An 18,029-nucleotide genomic window follows, 5' to 3' on the forward strand; every position below is an offset into this window, starting at 1 on the left:
TTGGCATTGCTCCAACTTGGCATTGCCATCATTAAGTGAAAAACATACAGTATATAACTGACTTGTAGGGACAATTATATCAGACGTAATCGTAAGAGATTAATCCTATTTGTGTTTTTAGGGCTATTTAAAGAACAGCTGGATGAACTAAGTGTTGCAATGAATTAATTGTGTTGATATTATCCATAAAAAGGAGTCTATGTAAATGAGACAAAATAAATTCAAGTGCAAACACTAATAAGTAGTGCACTGCCACCATACATCCAATCTGATGTTGCCTGTTCGGAGCCTTATCCGCAGAAAATGTTGCAGAGCTATGCATTAAATATCCCTTGATTTGTGCAATCCTGTATTCAGTGAAGAACATTGATTTAGAGTCTATAACCAAAGTAGCAACTGAACATAAAGTAGATGTTCATTTTCTGCACCGTCAATATAAAATAATGCCATGCCGTTTAATTGAGAGGAGTAAACTGATGTATTTTTTAAAATTGGACTATTTTATAATTAAATTAAATTTATAATTTCTAAATGTTTCACTATTAATCATAATAAATGGATTGGATTTTACAGCAAATATACACAACGTGTATAAAAAAATTAATAACAGAATATTTTTTACTAAAATTATAAAAATGAAATATGAGGAAAAATTGATTATTAAAAATATGTATAAATGCATTTACAGTAAAAAATTAAAAAAAAATATGATAGAAAAATAAACGGGATGTATCATAAAATGGGTAAATTGGCAAAATAATCTGAAAAACATATTTTTTATTTTTTTATTTTTATTTATTTGCTGTATAGAATGTCAAAGATTGTTTATACAAATTTTACAGGGGCACTTAGCTATAAATTTGCAGGGTTACATCAAATGAGAAACACCGGTATAAGCAATGGACACAGGGGATATATGTGTTAGATGTCGGTAGTACAGTATTATTTAAAAGTATAATAAAAACTAACTTAAAAGGAATATTGTGTATTGGTCTGCTACCGAACTTTCATTTAAAGCTATTTGAAGATACAGTACATCATTTCCCAAGCGTGTGACTGTAAATAGTTGTTTTCAGTCCAAGTAAGCAGTGCACCTCAATTTTTTTCCTCATTCAGGAAGGGGAGGTTTCCGGGATTCCCAACACTGAGAGTAAATCATACTTTCTAACATCCCTGTGGATGTTTTTTCCCGCTTTTTCTCCCAGAACTACAACAAAGACTCCACCCATGCTATCTCTGATTCAATGGAGAAGCATTCTCCATTTAATGGTGTGAGCTCAAACCAATCACAGCAGCCGGTGTGTGTGTCCCATCCCTCACGGGCCTCCAGCCAATCCCAGACACTCTCGCCACACACATGACACTATGTGCTGCTGTCCATCAAAAGCCTCATATAGCGCACGCAGGAAAATGTGGGGCAGTTCCCCCAACTTGCGTGTCGCCTTTTGTGTGCGTGTATTTATGTTTGCGTCTGAGTGTGCGTCGCCAGCGAGTGTGTGAATTTGTGCAGAGTGGGGGGTTGCATGCATGTGGGAATGTGGTTTCTTGTTTATCTATGTAGCTGTGCAGAAGGCGCGAGAGGGAGAGAGGGACGGCGTAAGGGTGGGAGCGAGGGAGAGAGGGAGGAAAAGAGAAAGAGAGAGATTTGTGAGCCACTTGTATTTGCAAACTCCTGGCTGAGGTCCCACTGGCGGCAGAGACATCGGACCGAAAGAGTGCGTGTCGGGATCGTGTGCTTGTGCATGTGTCTGGCTGAGACGTACACAAAGAGACGGGACGCGTTTTAATCCATTTCATCCATACAGAGCAGTCTATATTTTGCCGCGAAAATTGGAAGTGTTGGCCCAGTTCTGCTCTCCAGACATCCGAGACGGCTGTCGGTCAACTATTGGTCTGGTAAGTATTTGAACTGTTTAACCTTTTCTTTGCACTCAAAGATCTTGACTAATAATGTGCTTCTTTTAGCACTTTTGCATGCAGTTATCATTTGTGTGTCTGAGTAAACTTTGACTGTCTATTAACCGAAGACTTTACTTGCTGTAACACATTTATTTGTATAGCCCTTAATCACTGACGATTCTCAGTTAACAAATGGTAACAACATCCCCTGATCACAAATCTACACGATAAGTCGGACCCAAATTTGACTGGATATTCATTTACCAAGGGTTTAGCTTCCAGAGAACACACACTATGTTAATGTATTAGATATGTATATTTCTTTTCTGCGCGAAAGTCGACAGACTATCTGTGAGCGGGAGAACTTTGTGAAGAGACTGAGATTGTGTGTGCTGGACAAAGTGTGCAGAGTGTGAAAAGTGTGTGGTTGTGTGCGTGTGCACATGTGTGATTTAGTGTTTGCTCTGTGGGAATGTAGACTGCAGAAGGCAGTAGCTATGTTTGACTGGGAGGAACTGAGCCAGACAGAAGACAAAAGCGAACGGGGCAGTCCAGACAGGGCAGGTCAACCATTAGAAGCTGAAACGGAGGGACAGGGCAGCCAGCTGCTGCCGCCATGGGAGGGGATCCCCGGCATAGGTGATCTGCAAGGGTAGCCGCCTTTAATTTTGTACTTCTAAAAAAGGAATCTCCAACTCGCCTTGCACGCCAGTTGGAGATAAGAATTGTTGGTGCAAAGCTTTCAACATTTTACAAGTCACAATTTGCATTCAAAAATGTCGAGATGTGCAGGCGTGAAGAGGAAATTCAAAATAGGAAGTCTAAATTTAGCATTAGTTAAATTTAGACCAGATATTTGATTCTTTTTCGCAAAGACTGTGTTTCCTTTTTCCTCTGTTTTCCCCATCAACTCATATGGGGAGGCATTGGAATGCGTTTCGTGACAGGAAGCGATGGCTTTTCCTATGTGTCCTTTTTTTTTTGTCCTGGTCCGCTCTTGTCCCAAAGCTCTTAATCCACTGCAAAACGTGAAGTGGGTAAGAGAATAACGACAACAACAAAAACATCCCCAGATGTACGGCGGCAAATACACAATGGCTTAAATCCATCAATTATTCATGGCAAAAAAACTGTCTTCATACACAGCAAAAATTAAAATCGTACCCAAATGGCAGACAATTATGGTCTTTTTTTATTGTTATATGACAGTTTTTAAACTATTTTGCTTGTTTTTCGCGTCAAATATGAGGTTGTTTCAAACTAAGCGAAATTATCTAGCACAAGGTCGATAGCTTTGAAGTATTTTTATGTAATTTGGGTAGAAAATATTCTTTAAACGAGCAAGAAAAAGAACATTTCACTAATTTTAACATAGTTGTTTTCTCTAAAAGTCACAATGAACTACCTTAAACAATTAATCTAGTTAAAATAAGCAAAATCTTCTGCAAATGCGGAAAGAATTTATTATTGGGAGTGCATAAGATAGTGCCATATATGTATTAACCTCTATGGTAGAAAGTAAAGGAAAATACCAGCACATGTAGAGTCTCGTTACCCTGATAAACATCTTAGCCCTCATCACCCGTAACGTCATAGAAGCGTTTTCGGCGGCAGACTCAAATTTCAGTTTCTTCTATTATAGGTTAAAACAAAAAATATTTTTCTGGGTATTCCTCATGACAGGACCTCCCAGCATCACTTGTAGAGCTAATATAGTGTGTTCAGTTCATAGAGGGCAGCAGTTGTGTAAGCAGCCCCTGTGACCCTTCAACTCGGCTCTGGCTGGACTCAGCTGAGTCCTCGAAGGACTTTGGTCCCCATGCTTGACGCTCCGTAAGCCCCCTTTGGCGCTTTGTTCCCTGCCCGACCAGTGTGTACCTGGATTTGAATAGAAACCAGACAGCGATGCAACCCCTCCACCCCCAAACACAACTCACACACACACACGGGTGACAATCTCCTCTTGCACTGGACAATGAGGATTTGTTAGTGCTCAACTGAACTGCAGCCCGGACACAAAGCATATAGCCTCCCACCGCAGTCCTCAGACCGGGAGTGCAGCAAAGTGAAGCACGGGCGGGCAGGACAGCAGCAGGGGGGCCCAGGGTGGGGATTGGGTAGAGGGTGGGGGTTGTGTGCAGGGGTGGGATTAGCAGACAAGAGCTCTGAGGAGGGGGATGGGAGCCAGAAATGAACAGGAAATTACTGCCTTTGATGAGGCTGTGGCAGATTCGCGGAGACTCAACTCCTTGAGGCGTCTTTCCCCAGCCATAAAAAAACCTGTTTGAGCAGAAAATGCCAGAGCACTTCAAGGCCCCCAATGAACCACTTTGCTCTCACTGCAATAGACTTGTACAGGTGCTAAGTAAACACTTGCAAAAGTTTGGCTCCCTCCTCCCAACTTAGTCTTTGGATTTGAAACTTTCCCATTATGGCTCTTTCTTCCCCTGTAGACACTAGCCTCTGACCATGTCATGGGAATCCTATTAAGCTCAAAGTCGATCCGACCCATTTTCTGAAAATCTGAACCCAGCCCACGTAGCAGAAAAAGAAGGGGGGAAAAAAGAAAAGAGATTTCTACTTCAATATAGACCTTTGTTATTATTCAAAGAAAATGAAAGAGTCAAGTCAAAGCAGGCCATTTAAGTGCAGAAAAAGAGGATGCCACTGAATTTGTACATTTACATGGTTGGAAATACCCAGATTAAGGTCAGAATATTACAAAGATTTGGTTTTCGTAAGCAGGTATAGAAATCGAAATATTCTCTGATCAAGACGGATGGGTTATTCCGCTCATAAACTGAATACTTGTAAAATGAATTATCAATTATTTAGCAGAGAAATTAATTATACCTAGTAACTAAGACTAGCTCGCTGAATATTTCCTTTAATGTTCGGTTACTACGGGTAAATGCCACAAGTATCTAAATATACATTGTACAAATCCATGCTTGTGAAAACCAATGGATAACCACAACTTGTTAAACACATGAGACACAGAAACAAAGCATACTTTTGGAGCAAGGAGGAAAACAACTACAGTAGTTTGTTGATTTAGGTGAGTGACATGAATAAAATTGTGTATTTGATTCAAAATGTCAAACACAGTATCAACGTCTATTTCCATAATGTCGTCGTTCACGCTTCGCCTCTTCCAATCAGATTATTCCACAACGCAAAAAGACGGATTATTTAGATAGTTTCAAAATCCTAAATTACAATGTAAACCTGACTATTCTATATATGTCAACAAACGCATGTGCATTCAGGCATGTTTGGAGCAAATCAGCACATAGCATAATGATACGGTTAATTGAACAATAACCAAAGCTTAAACTCAAAATGTGAATATTTCACATGACGAATTTGCAAACACATTTGCGCTGGAAGCAAGTTTCTGAGCATGAGGGAAGACGGTAATATGTGTTCAGTGAATATCAGGGTCGATTAGAGAATTTTGTCTGGTCGAGCTACAGCAGATTAGACATTGCCTGCCTAATAAAGCAGATACAGGCCGCGGGCCGGTCGTCTGGCGCTCTGACCCACATTGCAGTGATGTGCACGTCACTTCCCATTACTTTGAGGATCGGACGCCGCATCAGCTGAGCGCGCCGTGATCTGCATACCCTACCCACAGGCGTAGCTTTACTCGACCTAACCTCTTGTTGTCACTAACCTTGGCTTCAAGAAGTGTGGCGTGAGTCACAATGAGGCATAGCCGGACACAGATTGGTCACGCAAGCAAAATGTTCAACGTGATGTTAACAAATCTGAAGTAAGAGTCATTCTCTGTCATGTTGATTAGAAGCCAAGAGATAAATGCCCGAGTTTGGTTTGAGCATTAAACTTTGTTTTCTGATTAAAAAGGGCGAATTAGCATTACGCTTGATGTCACTACAATCTTATAATGATGCCGTATAGGGTTTCAAGAATTGAAATGAACTAGAATGAACATTTTAAACCGAAACTTAAACTGAAAACCAAAACCCCAAAAATGTACAAAAGATATAGTTACAAGATATAATTATCATTCATACATGATATATATATATATACATATATTAATTTTTTTAACCTTCTCAATGTCACCTATACTTTATAATTATTTTGCAAATAATAATTTGATTAATAAGAAAAAACTTTCGAACGGTAGTGTATAGATACATATACATAGGGTGTCCCAAAATCATTATACACACTTTTGAACTACTAAATAGCCAACAAACGTTTTTTTCCATTTCAGATTTTATTTTGAAGTATTAAAGGTGGATGCCGGGCTTAAGTTCGAACAGGTAAAAAAGTGTTCTGAAAACATTCTGGAAAAGGCAACTTTGTGAAACTCTTTGTAATTTAGCTTTATTTTCACATTTCCAGTACGTTTTCAGATTTTTCTTTTTTCTTTTTTTGCACAAGCATAAACTCATTATCCGCTATTCTTACTCCAAAACCAAAAATGAAATAGAAAAAACACTATATTGTCTTATTGAACTCAAAGTGAGTTTGCATTTTCTGAAAGTCAGCCAGGTTGAATTAAACCGCATAGAACTTTGATGACTGTTGATGAGACCCTGTATAATATATATATATATATATATATATATATTTTTTTTTTTTTTTTTTTTTTGGGGGGGGGGGGGGGATTACTCATGTTATTAGTGTTATTATTATTATTTAAACCTTTATTTTACATCGACTTGCTAAAAAGGAACAATATAAAAATATCTGATTGGCTTATTACTGGCTGTTGGTGTTAAGCCTATTTTTTATTAAATTAGTATAAACCAAACAAAAAACGTTGTTTAAGTGCTTTTAAAAAAATAACCAGTTGGACAACGGAGTACAACAGAGAGATACCAAGTGCAAATATCACACACGAATTCATGACACTAAAAGAAAGTGGCAGGGTAGGATAAAAACATAAACAGCTCTTGTAAACGGCCCAAAAGACATTATCGGTTTGTGCGCGAAAAAATCCTCCGTTAAAATTCCTTAAATCCCTACTCGAGATGATAGCACAGATTATCGAAACAAAGGACGCAGAACTGGAACAATCCATCAATGATCTCGACAAGCACTCGCCTCAAAAACGCCTTAACTTAAACCATCCAGCGAGCTAGTTGTGGGAGAGCCTCGCATGCATTCGTTCTATAAAATGTAAGCGGTTTGGTGGCAGTTCTGCAGCTGGCTGACAGAGACAAGTCTGTTTGCAGGAAGCCTGAAAGATAATTGGCAGCTATGGAGTGAAAAGCGGCCTCAGCAACAGATAAGGACTGTGCGGAAAGCTCCATAATCAGCACGGATTAGCAAATGATAAATCATGGGTTCACATAAGTATGCTGTCACTGCGAGAAGAGCGAGAGGTAGGGGAAAAGCGTAAGAGGGGAGATAGCGAAAGTGGGGGATAGAGAGAGAGAGGGAGCGTGAGGAGCGTGAATACTGAAGATGCGGATGGGGTTTTTTCCCTGTAATTCAAAAGAAAGACAAAATAATACCATCTAGCAGGTCAGCAGGAGAGACGAGCTGCACAGGGGGAAATAAAAAAGAAGGAGAAATTAAAAGCTCTGCCAACACTCTAGCTAATACAATCTTCTGCCTGTCAGATTACCTCCTTTAATCCAGAAAGGTTTAACGCCTCTTAGAAATCTGAAAGAAGACATGAATTCAGCAGAGATTTTCTTCTGCGAGTGAGGAGGAAGGTACCAGGGAGGAGGGTTAAGTCTCAGAGAAACTCGGAAAAGCACTGGCCTCAACAGTCATCAAAGTTCTATGCGGAGGATCAGCGGTTTAATTCAACCTGGCTGACTTTCAGCACTGCGGTACTCATTTCATCCAGTGGAACTATGTTAGCCGCTTCATTGAAAAGCTACGCAACAAAAAGGAAATATTAACTGACTTAAAGAAAACTGATCAGGTCAGCATAACAGAAAGTCCAAAGGATTAAGGACACAGAAGCAGTACTGGTGTGATGCGGAAACATTTAACGGCCGTGTGCACTTCGCTTTTTAAAATATGTATGGGAATAACACAGCACCGAGACGAAATGGGAGATGGTTTAGTCTCAGTAGGGTGTGATTATTTATTCTACCAAAAATGCTAACTGTGTGGTTCATTGCACCAGAACAACGGCGTACTTGAAACTGTTTTATTTTTAGTCAGTGAATTGGGGAAAACTACACTTGAAGTTTAAAAAGTGAGGTAAAGAAACCAAAAAGACTAAACTAATCTTTGTACACAACAAAACAAAATTATACCCGAATGACAGAAAAAGTTGGTTATTTTAGGTGTATTTTTTATATATATTTAACTATATTTTTCTAACAAGACTGAGAATGTCTTCATTTTAATATAAATAGTAATTACAACCTCAACTCAATACATGCAGTTGTCATACAACTTTGCTCATTTAGTCAGGGTTGGGTAGGGTTACTTTAACTGGATTACTTTCAATTACTTTTGGATTACTCCAATACCAAATATGCTAATAAAAAACAAAATAAACTAAATATGAATACAATTATGACTCACAACACGTGGTAAGCTTTCTCTCCTGGCTTTGATCTCTTTGATCTCCGGCAAAACTAACAAAATGCGACAGAAACAAAATGAAAATAAATCCAAACAGCTTGCCATCATCATTTTTGCTGTTCCATGTATTCCGTTACTCCCCAAGCCTGCACAAAATATTGTAATTTTATTCATATTTAGTTTCTTTTGTCTTTTATTGGCATATTTGGTATTAGAGTAATCCAAAAGTAATTGAAAGTAATCCAGTTAAAGTAACCCTACCCAACCCTGCATTTAATATACCCTCATCTAATTTTTATTATTTTACAATTAATTTCAGTGTTTTGTATAAATGATGACATAACTTAAGTTATTCACGCATGAGACATATTTTGTGTTAATATTTGGACGAATAAAATAAGCCAGAGGCTCTATCGAGACTGTAAAGTAGAACAGACTTGTTGTGGGCAGAAAAAAAGTCCTAATCAAACAGTCTGGTTTGTCCTTCTGTCTCCAACCAACTTCAAAATAAATAAATATTCTGAAGGGTACATAACGTAGGCTAGGGTAGACAGAGTGCTCTTTTAGATATATTGCCACATAATACTGCAGGGTGCGGCCAATCTGCAGGTCTGAGTCTGCAGAACATGAAAAAAAACTGGACTCCGGAGAGATGCCACAGTTGAAATCCGTCGACACCCATGAAAGGGGCTTTCATCTGACTTCGTTAGGAACTCACCAAACTACAGCGAAAAAAAAAAAAAGAATGCGATACATATTCATCAGCCTCAGCATTCATGAAATGAGCCGACAAAGCTTTGGAGAGGAGTGAGTAGTGTGACACGCAATGCGGTTCTCTCAAGCGTGCTGCACAAGTGGATAAGTCAACGAGAGCCGGGATGACACGATCAAGTGCTGGGTTCAAAAGGGTGCACGGCAAAGAGACGTGAAAGATATTGACCAAAAAAGGAAAAAAAACTGTAAACAGAAAGCAAAGGACAAGGCAAGAATATTGACGGTTAGAAGGACGAGGTGAGAAAAAGACCAGCAGGGAAAGGTAAGTCTGAAAGACGGCAGTTGACGTCTTGGAGGAAAGTGTCACGGGTTAGCGCTGAGAAGCGAGCTGGCAGCGTAGAAAGAAGCTGGCTTGGCTATCGTCAAGGTTGCTCATGAATGCCTCCAGCCTTGGCAGGATGATCCCTGGCACGTGGATGCTGAGTGATTCTCGAAAGCCTTGGCAAGCGTCCCCGAGGAGTTCCTCCGCTGGAGCCTCGCCGGGTTAGCCTCTGATACTAGACCATAAGTGAGCCATTATCTTCCGTTATTTAATCTCAACAGTTAATTACTTTACAATGAAGCATAGCAAAATGATCCAGTAAGTTTTAAAACGACAACAACATGGTCTTTCCCTCAGGATTTCTAGTTTTTTTTTTCTCTCATTGTTGGGAGTTTCTGTATTTTTAATGGCCTCGAAGTTCAAACGATAGCACTTGTACCCCTAATGCAGGGGTCTGGAAAGTAGAGCTCGCAAGACAGATATGACTCTTTTCATGGGTACATCTGACTCAGATATAGAATAAGGAACATAGTAATCTTCTATGAGACTTTCCAATTTTGGTTTATGCAAAGCCGAAGCTGCGCAGTAAGCCATATATTCCGTTCAAAATATATAGGGCAAAGTTTCAACTACAATTTACACACACGGTGTTACAAAAACAGACTGTTTGACTGTACGTCTCCAAGGAATCTTTTACATTGAAGCTCATAAACAATCTATGTTAACTGTTGAGAGATTTAATGATTAAAAACCCACAGAACAAACAGTAAACACCTGAAAATGCCAGCCAAACACGCAGAGCAATTTGATTGACCTGTAAGGGGGACTCCCCTAAATACAGCTGTATCCTTCTCGTTTGCAGTATTTTGTGACCTTTTTTTAACATAAGAACTCTGCTCGCACCTTGTTTAGAAACCATTATAGACGACAAAAATGACGCTCAAAATGAGCCTCAACGATCAAACGTCACACAATTATATAAAAAGATCTGAAGAAATAGCTTTTGTCTGGAGAGCGGGTTTGGTGATTTGGGGCGGCAGTAGCTCAGGTGGTAGAGCGTTCGTCTTTGGATCAAGGGATCCCAGTTCGAATCCCGTCTCGCCCGTGTTACATGTCGAAGTGTCCTTGGGTAAGACACTGAACCCCTAAAACCCCCAATAAGCAGGTTAGCGCCTTACATGGCTGCAGGGCCGCTATTGGGAAATGTGGAGCACATTGTAAAGCGCTTTGGGAAGTCATTGACTTGAAAAGCGCTATATAAATGCAGATCATTTCATTTCATTTCATTCTGTTTAATGTTGTCTTAAAATATATGGTATGGCTTTAAAAAAAAACAAAAAAAGCGTTTTCCTTTCATTGCTCAGTGAGTCAAAAAAGTGTGTGACCCCTGCCCTAGTGGTACGTAAAGGTACTCCACAGGGTGCGTGACATTTTCAAAAGAAAATCAATACAAACATCCAAAGTATAATATTTGGAGTAATTGCTAAATCATATTAATGTTGTACATTAAATTGCTGTTTTACTGGTATACTCATAATGAGTGCTAAGAAGCACAAGGGGGAATACTACGGACACTCAGTGATTAAACTGCACTAGTTGTTTTCACTTTTCTGCCTTTTGCAAGTAGAAATAGCTGCAAGTCGGCTGACAGCCATGTCAGCTTCCTCTAGGTGAACCTCAAGATTTTATTTGATTTTTCGCCATCTCGCTGCTAAGGGTACACAATTCGGCGACATCTGGTGGTCAAACCTCACACAGTATCCTATAAATATTTTTTCAACGTCAATTTCGCAAAATAGGGAATAAATACCATTAAATACAATTAAATACCATATACTCCCAAATAACACCATATAAAACCCCAAAATAATCTAGAGAGTACTGTAGAGTTGAAAATTAAGCCCAGCCCGACTTTTAAAATTTCATATCTGCACTGTTAAAGTCCTTACTGCACCAATCCACTTTGCAATTTAGCGGTGTGACCGCGATACGGGATAAAGCTGTACGCTGCTCCAGTGACCTCATACGTATTTCTTCAAGATAGACATGAAACGTTTTATCTGACTTCAAGCCTCTTAGGAATGGTGCAGTAATTAAAGCATATTTGTTGAACTTGATTGAGTTGGCCGCGAAAAGTGCTGGGGATTGAGATTGTATCTGGATGTGCATTTCCATTTCCAAATGTCTCTTTGCGATGTGCGTTTGCTGTAAGCACCGAGCCACTTCAGACATCTTAGCTGCAGTATGCCGGTTGTGTTTCGCGTACTGCTCGGCTACGACAAAATGTTGTAACTTATTCATAAAAATGAAAAACAAAAATGAGAAACGCTCGGCCGTAAACCAAAAACCGAAATAGCTAAATAGATTACGACAACAACAACGACTATATGTAGTGGGTAGTCAACTCCAGGCTCCACATTTATAATAATCAGGGTTGGGTAGGGTTACTTTAACTGGATTACTTTCAATTACTTTTGGATTACTCCAATACCAAATATGCTAATAAAAGACAAAAGAAACTAAATATGAATAAAGTGATGACTCACAACACGTGGTAAGCTTTCTTTCCTGGCTTTGATCTCTTTGATCTCCAACAAAACTAACATAAAATGCGACAGAAACAAAATGAAAATAAATCCAAACAGCTTGCCAACATCATTTTTGCCGTTCCATGTATTCCGTTACTCCCTAGGTCTGCACAAAATTTAGTCATTTTATTCATATTTAGTTTCTTTTGTCTTTTATTAGCATATTTGGTATTGGAGTAATCCAAAAGTAATTGAAGGTAATCCAGTTAAAGTAACCCTACCCAAACCTGATAATAATAAAAGTAGTAGTAATAAGGAATATTGGACTTTCTTCGCATATCGTAGAGGAACAGCCAATCACACACAATGTGTTTTATTCTCGGTTGTGAAATAGTAGAATTAAAAAACAAAAAGCTAGGTCTTACACAAACTCCAACCTGGGCCAGTTACGCTAATCTCTCCTCGCGTTTGACGTGGAAGACGCAGTGGTTTCTGGTCATATAATGTAGTTATTTTTTCAGTTTTATTTCTCTTTCAGGCAACGTTGAAAAATCAGTTTCTGGTTAATTTCATCCCCACATGAAGTTCAGCGTTGAAAATTCTTTGCCTTAAATAATATTACAATTTTACTCATGCTGCTTAGCTTTTTATATGCTGGAGATTCGTTTGTCGGATTACAACTCAAAAACTGGAAGCTTTCAAAAAAACAGTGCTACAAAGCACAAGTAAGAGTACAAACTACTGAGACGCAAAGTAACCAGTGTAACCAAACCCGTACTATTTTTCTTATTTTCACATTTTTCTCGGGACTACAATTAGCAACAACATGGCGGCTAAACATGTCAGTTCATGTTATTTAAAAAAAATAAAAATAAAAATAAATTCTCGACTTACCTGTATTTTAAGAATTGCGCCTTTATAAAATAGTTCGTTTATTTTTGCTCATTATTCCAATCAATAATTTTTTGATCAAGGTGTTTCTTACCGCTAGGAGGCGCTAAATAATACACAATGTCCCTATGAGTGACTTTTCAATACTGAGCAAAGTTACCTCAATATCAATTTAGTGTAATTTTGTTTTTGTGAATGTACATTTAACCTTGTTAGCCTGGGAATCAAATTGACGTCCAATGAGTTCCCTAAATGGAATTACAATGTATCAGTACACAGCTTTTGATTCTATATCATTCATGGGTATTGAGTAACATCCATATCGGAGCTGTTATTTGAAAAACATATCTCCATTTTTTTTCCCCAGAAAAAAAAATAACATGATTTCCATCCCAATGAAAGCAACGGCACGTATAAAAAAAAATTTTCTTATGCTAAATGGTAATGGTCTGCATTTATATAGCGCTTTTCAAGTCAATGAAGACCTCCCAAAGCGCTTTACAATGTTCTTCACACTTACCCATTCACACACACACTCACACACCATGAAATCAATCTTAACAGTGAGTTTCAGAAAGACAGCGACAATCTGTTTGGATATACTTCTTCATACAACTGACAAAATCAAGCCTTCATTTCCTTCTGTAGACAGTCCTGCAACAAGAATAAAAGCACCGTGTGCTTCACATTGTACGAACCTCGGAATGTGCTGACGAATCAGAGATCGCACTAGTTCAGTCACATTGTTGCACTCTTCACTCAAACCCTGTCAAGCTCTCATGCTTGCCGGGCTATTTTTAAACGCTTCAGTTTTTGCAACTTTGACGGACAGTTCTATAATGTTCCAAGGGATGGCACCAGTGTCAGTATTAAAACTGACAAGGGAGTGTTGCTGTGCCTAGCAATTACCGCGGAGAAAATGAACCTACAATTTCAGTCACATAAAAGGAAAGCAGGTATTAGTGAGACAAAAAGGATCTGATACTGGGGTATTCAAGTGTATCCGTGGCACAAAACCAACAAGAGCAAATGCCAAGCATTGAAGCCAAAATTATGTGTCTCTGAATGGTGAACATATGGTGCAAGGAATTGCCTGGATACCATTTAACTTTAAGATAAAACAATAAAAATAGCAACTGACCATTAATCATTCTGTGTAAAACCCAGAAAGTTAGTTTAATGTTTTATCCTAATAGGGGTCATTACTTATGTTTGTAATACTTGGAGTTTCAGCTAGTACTCAACCAGGGCTAGTGATTTATTTCAGGAAAAGGTTTATTTAATATTTTGTTTTTTGACTGTGTGATTGTGGTGACAGTACAATGATGTAATGATGCTTATTTGATTGCTGAATTGTGATTTAAGGGGAAGAGCAATTAAACAAAATAAAGTATGGATAATTGGAATCGATTTTAAACCGTAAATCATATCTAACTCACATGTTTCTTAACATTTAATTTGATTAAATAATATGTCCTGTGCAAAAAGCTTGGACAAGAAAAACGAATCTAAAACCAGTTTAAAAAAAGTTAATCGTAGACCATGAAAAAAATGTAGTCAAAGGCTTGGACTAACATTCAATTATTACTATTGTTTGTTATCTCACTTTTAAATTCTGACTCTTGATTTCACAATTTAGCTAATTTTCAAATGATTGCTTTTTAAAACGATAATATAATCACAATAATTTGATGAAAGGCCCAGCCCTATCATGTACAGTGAATGTGAGTGTAACTGTACAGTACATTATGTAAATATGAGTTATGAATACTCCCAACAAATTTGTAACAGAGTGAATATACAATAAGTGAACCATGAAGTAGCAATGGACCATTTTATGTTTTATAGACCGGTACATACTGTTGCCAACATTTCTGAAGTCTAAATAATAGCGCACTTATCTTAACAAAAAAATCCTGCTTCTTACTGGAAACAAGCTATCCCTCCCAAATGTTCAAATCAGTCTATGTTTATGCGGCGAGCAAGGATACACACACACAGTGTGAAGTGTCAATCCTGATGGAATCTACTCACTTTTCATGGAACTGATCACACAGCATAAAATACCCCCAAACATCCAAGTAGACAAAATTGACCACAAAAAGAGGACGGGGAACAAACAAAGTTCTTCGTTCTAGATTTCTTCATCTGTGTTAAAGGAACCGAGCAAACCAAGAAGGAGGAAATGCATTGTAGCCGAGGCACAGATAGACAGACATCGAGAGCATTAATAATACATGGCTGCACGATTTTTCTTACAACCTCAAAGAAGCGAACACAGGAAGGCGCACGCCTTCCAGACCAGAAACTGAGGTTCAGCGCAGGGTAAAGGGAACAGTAATCTCTAACTAGCACAACACTGCAGCGCACTAAGCTGTGGGGTACAGCCATATTCTCTGATCACACTTAGAGGCATTAATTCCACTGTTTCCTCAAGCCAGACTGACATCATGTTATGCCCTTTTATTCGTGCTATTTCAGACATTTCCCTCTTCTTTTGTCCCCCCCTTTGGCTTTAGGCGGAAGGAGAGCGAATCCCGAAGAAGGTGAAGATAACACGATGAGGATCGAGCTTCACCGCCCTTTTCTATAGAGCTATTTCAGGGAAAACAGAGCCTCTGCATCATCTTCTTCCTCATTCCTTTTGGTTTGCTGTCAACGTCATTTCGACCTCAACACGAGCATGGGTGGTAACACATTTTGGCATGAGATGTACCCACTCAGGCCAAAAGAAACAAGCAAGCAAAAACTAAACAGCACTTAACTTTAAGGGCTTCCATTTTTAAACGGTTGATAAAAGCTGAGTCGGAATAACAGAGATCACTCATCTTGTGGTGAATTTACAATCATATTTAAATCTGGAAGCTCAAAAGGTTTTTGAGCTACAAATTGATACTACGATAACTACAAGTTCGGAACCTATGGAAATGAACACAGTAGCGTTTCTTTGATTTCCCATTTGTGTTCCATCCATGAGGACAGTTTCACATCTGACATCAATAAAACGGCAACGAGGAGGCCCAAAATGTGTCCGCGGTGAACATTCAACGCTGTCGGTGAGTTTGAACTTAGCCAAAACCATCGACCGTTGACTGTACCCTGAGGGACGCCGTAGCTTAAGTTCCAGGTTTCGCCTATGATGGATACGTAGCGGCGTGCTGCTGAAGAAGAATTTATTTGGGAAAGACAAAACAATTCTGCTGCGGTTGTAAATGCTGCAATAAACATTCATTGCTGTCGGTGGGTTTGTATTGGAATAACTCACTGATCAATGAATGCAAACTGCGGTAAAAAATTCACAGAGGAAACGGGAATATACTCTTAAGTGCACAAATTTGAATACTGAAGTGAGATGATGACTGCTTGCTTTTAAAGGTAATTAGGAACGTTAAGTGTTGTCTGCTGTGAGAATTCTTTAATTTGAATGGGGGATGTTTAACAGAACAAGATTATGCAATAAATTATAAAATGTATAATGAATACATGATTCATTTTGCATTCTTTGCTCGTGGGAAGATCATTTGCTCAACAGCATTAATAACTGAGCGCATGGTAGCTGCAGTGTACACAGATGTATAATTTTTTTTTTTTTACTTACTTTAAACATTGGATACTTTAGATTGCGGCAAAAGTTATTATTGTTTTATATCATTTTGTCTAACTTTGTATTTGAATCAATTGAGTTATATTTGTTTCGATGAGAAATTTTCACACAAAGATAAATTGTTTTTAGGAAGTATTTAAATCTATCAAAGATTTTAAGTCGGGAGTCTCCAATGTTGTGTCACGGGCAGGAAGGTGTCTCCTAATAACAGCTGAGGTCCCCGAGGACCTGTTCTGACAGTAGCTGAGTCATTGTGATTTTCGAGTAAAATTATTTCTTTAATGATGGACTCTATTTAACCCTAGTTCCAATAATAAGCCTGGTAATAAAAGAGTAACAACATAGTAATAACATGATAAGTTGTTATTTTAGAAATACATAACAAACTGGGTGCTCTTTGCGCTAATTAGCAACATAAAGTAGCTCTCAGCTTAAAAAAGGTTTTAAGTTTTATCTACACTCTCAAATTCATCAAAATTGGCAAAAATTGAACGGTTAGTTAGTCTGCACCATTCGGAAGTTGTTCACCAAACTACGAACGCAATTTTTTAAGAGTTTTGAAGAAATTAGCTCAACAATAAAATCAGGTACACTGTAGATCAGAAGACACCAATGTGGGGCTCGTGGGCCTAGGTAGCCCCCTCAGTACACTTGAAAAGCCCATGGAATAGTTCTGATAATAGATCACCAGTCATGAGTCATTGTGATTTTCTAGGAAATTATATTTGGAACTGGCATGATCTTTTAGTGGTTAACTGAGCTCAACTTATCCATATGTATGAAAAAAAAAATATTTCATGCTGTGGTCAACATTACTGGCAGGCCACATATTATTAATTTTATGACTGCGAGCCAGCGAATATTAGATCACGGGCCGTAACTGGCCCCTAGACCGGACCTTGAGCATATGCCTGATCATGTACAAACTAATAATTTGTGTGAACAATAAGCGCAAAAAATAAATCCTTGATTGGTGATAACATTTGCAAGTGTACCACAACAACAATTAGCAACCTTCTATGACGTAGGATGAGAGCCAAAATGTAACAAAAAGTAATTAAATCAGATCATTTTTGATCCAAAAAAAGTTACACAACCTGCACAATTTGGAATCATCAAAAACGCTGTAAAATATGGGGAAAACGTACAAGTTGACAGTTATACAGCCTTTCCCATACCATAGGAAGATCCTGGCAGGCCACTAGGGTTTAATTGGTCCCACCAGAGTCTCATAAACCGATATTATTGAATATATAATGATATTTTGGAATCGTTATACATATTTAAAGTTAATCTAAATAACTTTTCGATTTCTTACTATATGAATAATTGCAACATATCCGTCCGTCAGTCAGTTGAATTTAAAATGTACAAAATGTTCTCCCAAGAACATGCCAAGACCCCTTTAAACTATCCACACACCATGGGTATCACAAAATTCTATGGGAAACACTGGGTATGCATTCAAATTTGATAAGTTTGAAAAGTCTGTCAAAAAACACAAAAAGCAAACGTGCACTATAATGAGAAAAAGGGAAAAAAGGAA

General features: G+C 38.4%; 1 protein-coding gene and 1 long non-coding RNA gene across 3 annotated transcripts in view; one reads left to right on the forward strand and one right to left on the reverse strand.

Annotated features, from left to right (window-relative positions):
• nr6a1a (nuclear receptor subfamily 6, group A, member 1a) overlaps positions 1–18,029 on the reverse strand; it is a 126,756-nt gene that overhangs the window by 75,011 nt on the left and 33,716 nt on the right. The window lies entirely within an intron of this gene.
• On the forward strand, positions 1,647–16,366 carry LOC148366397 (uncharacterized). Its single transcript, XR_015850436.1, has 2 exons — positions 1,647–1,896; positions 15,399–16,366. It is a non-coding gene; the product is annotated as an uncharacterized LOC148366397 (long non-coding RNA).

Source organism: Urocampus carinirostris, chromosome 5 (genome assembly GCF_059441175.1).
Source record: "Urocampus carinirostris isolate Australia breed hairy pipefish chromosome 5, RoL_Ucar_1.0, whole genome shotgun sequence".
Lineage (NCBI taxonomy): Eukaryota > Metazoa > Chordata > Actinopteri > Syngnathiformes > Syngnathidae > Urocampus > Urocampus carinirostris.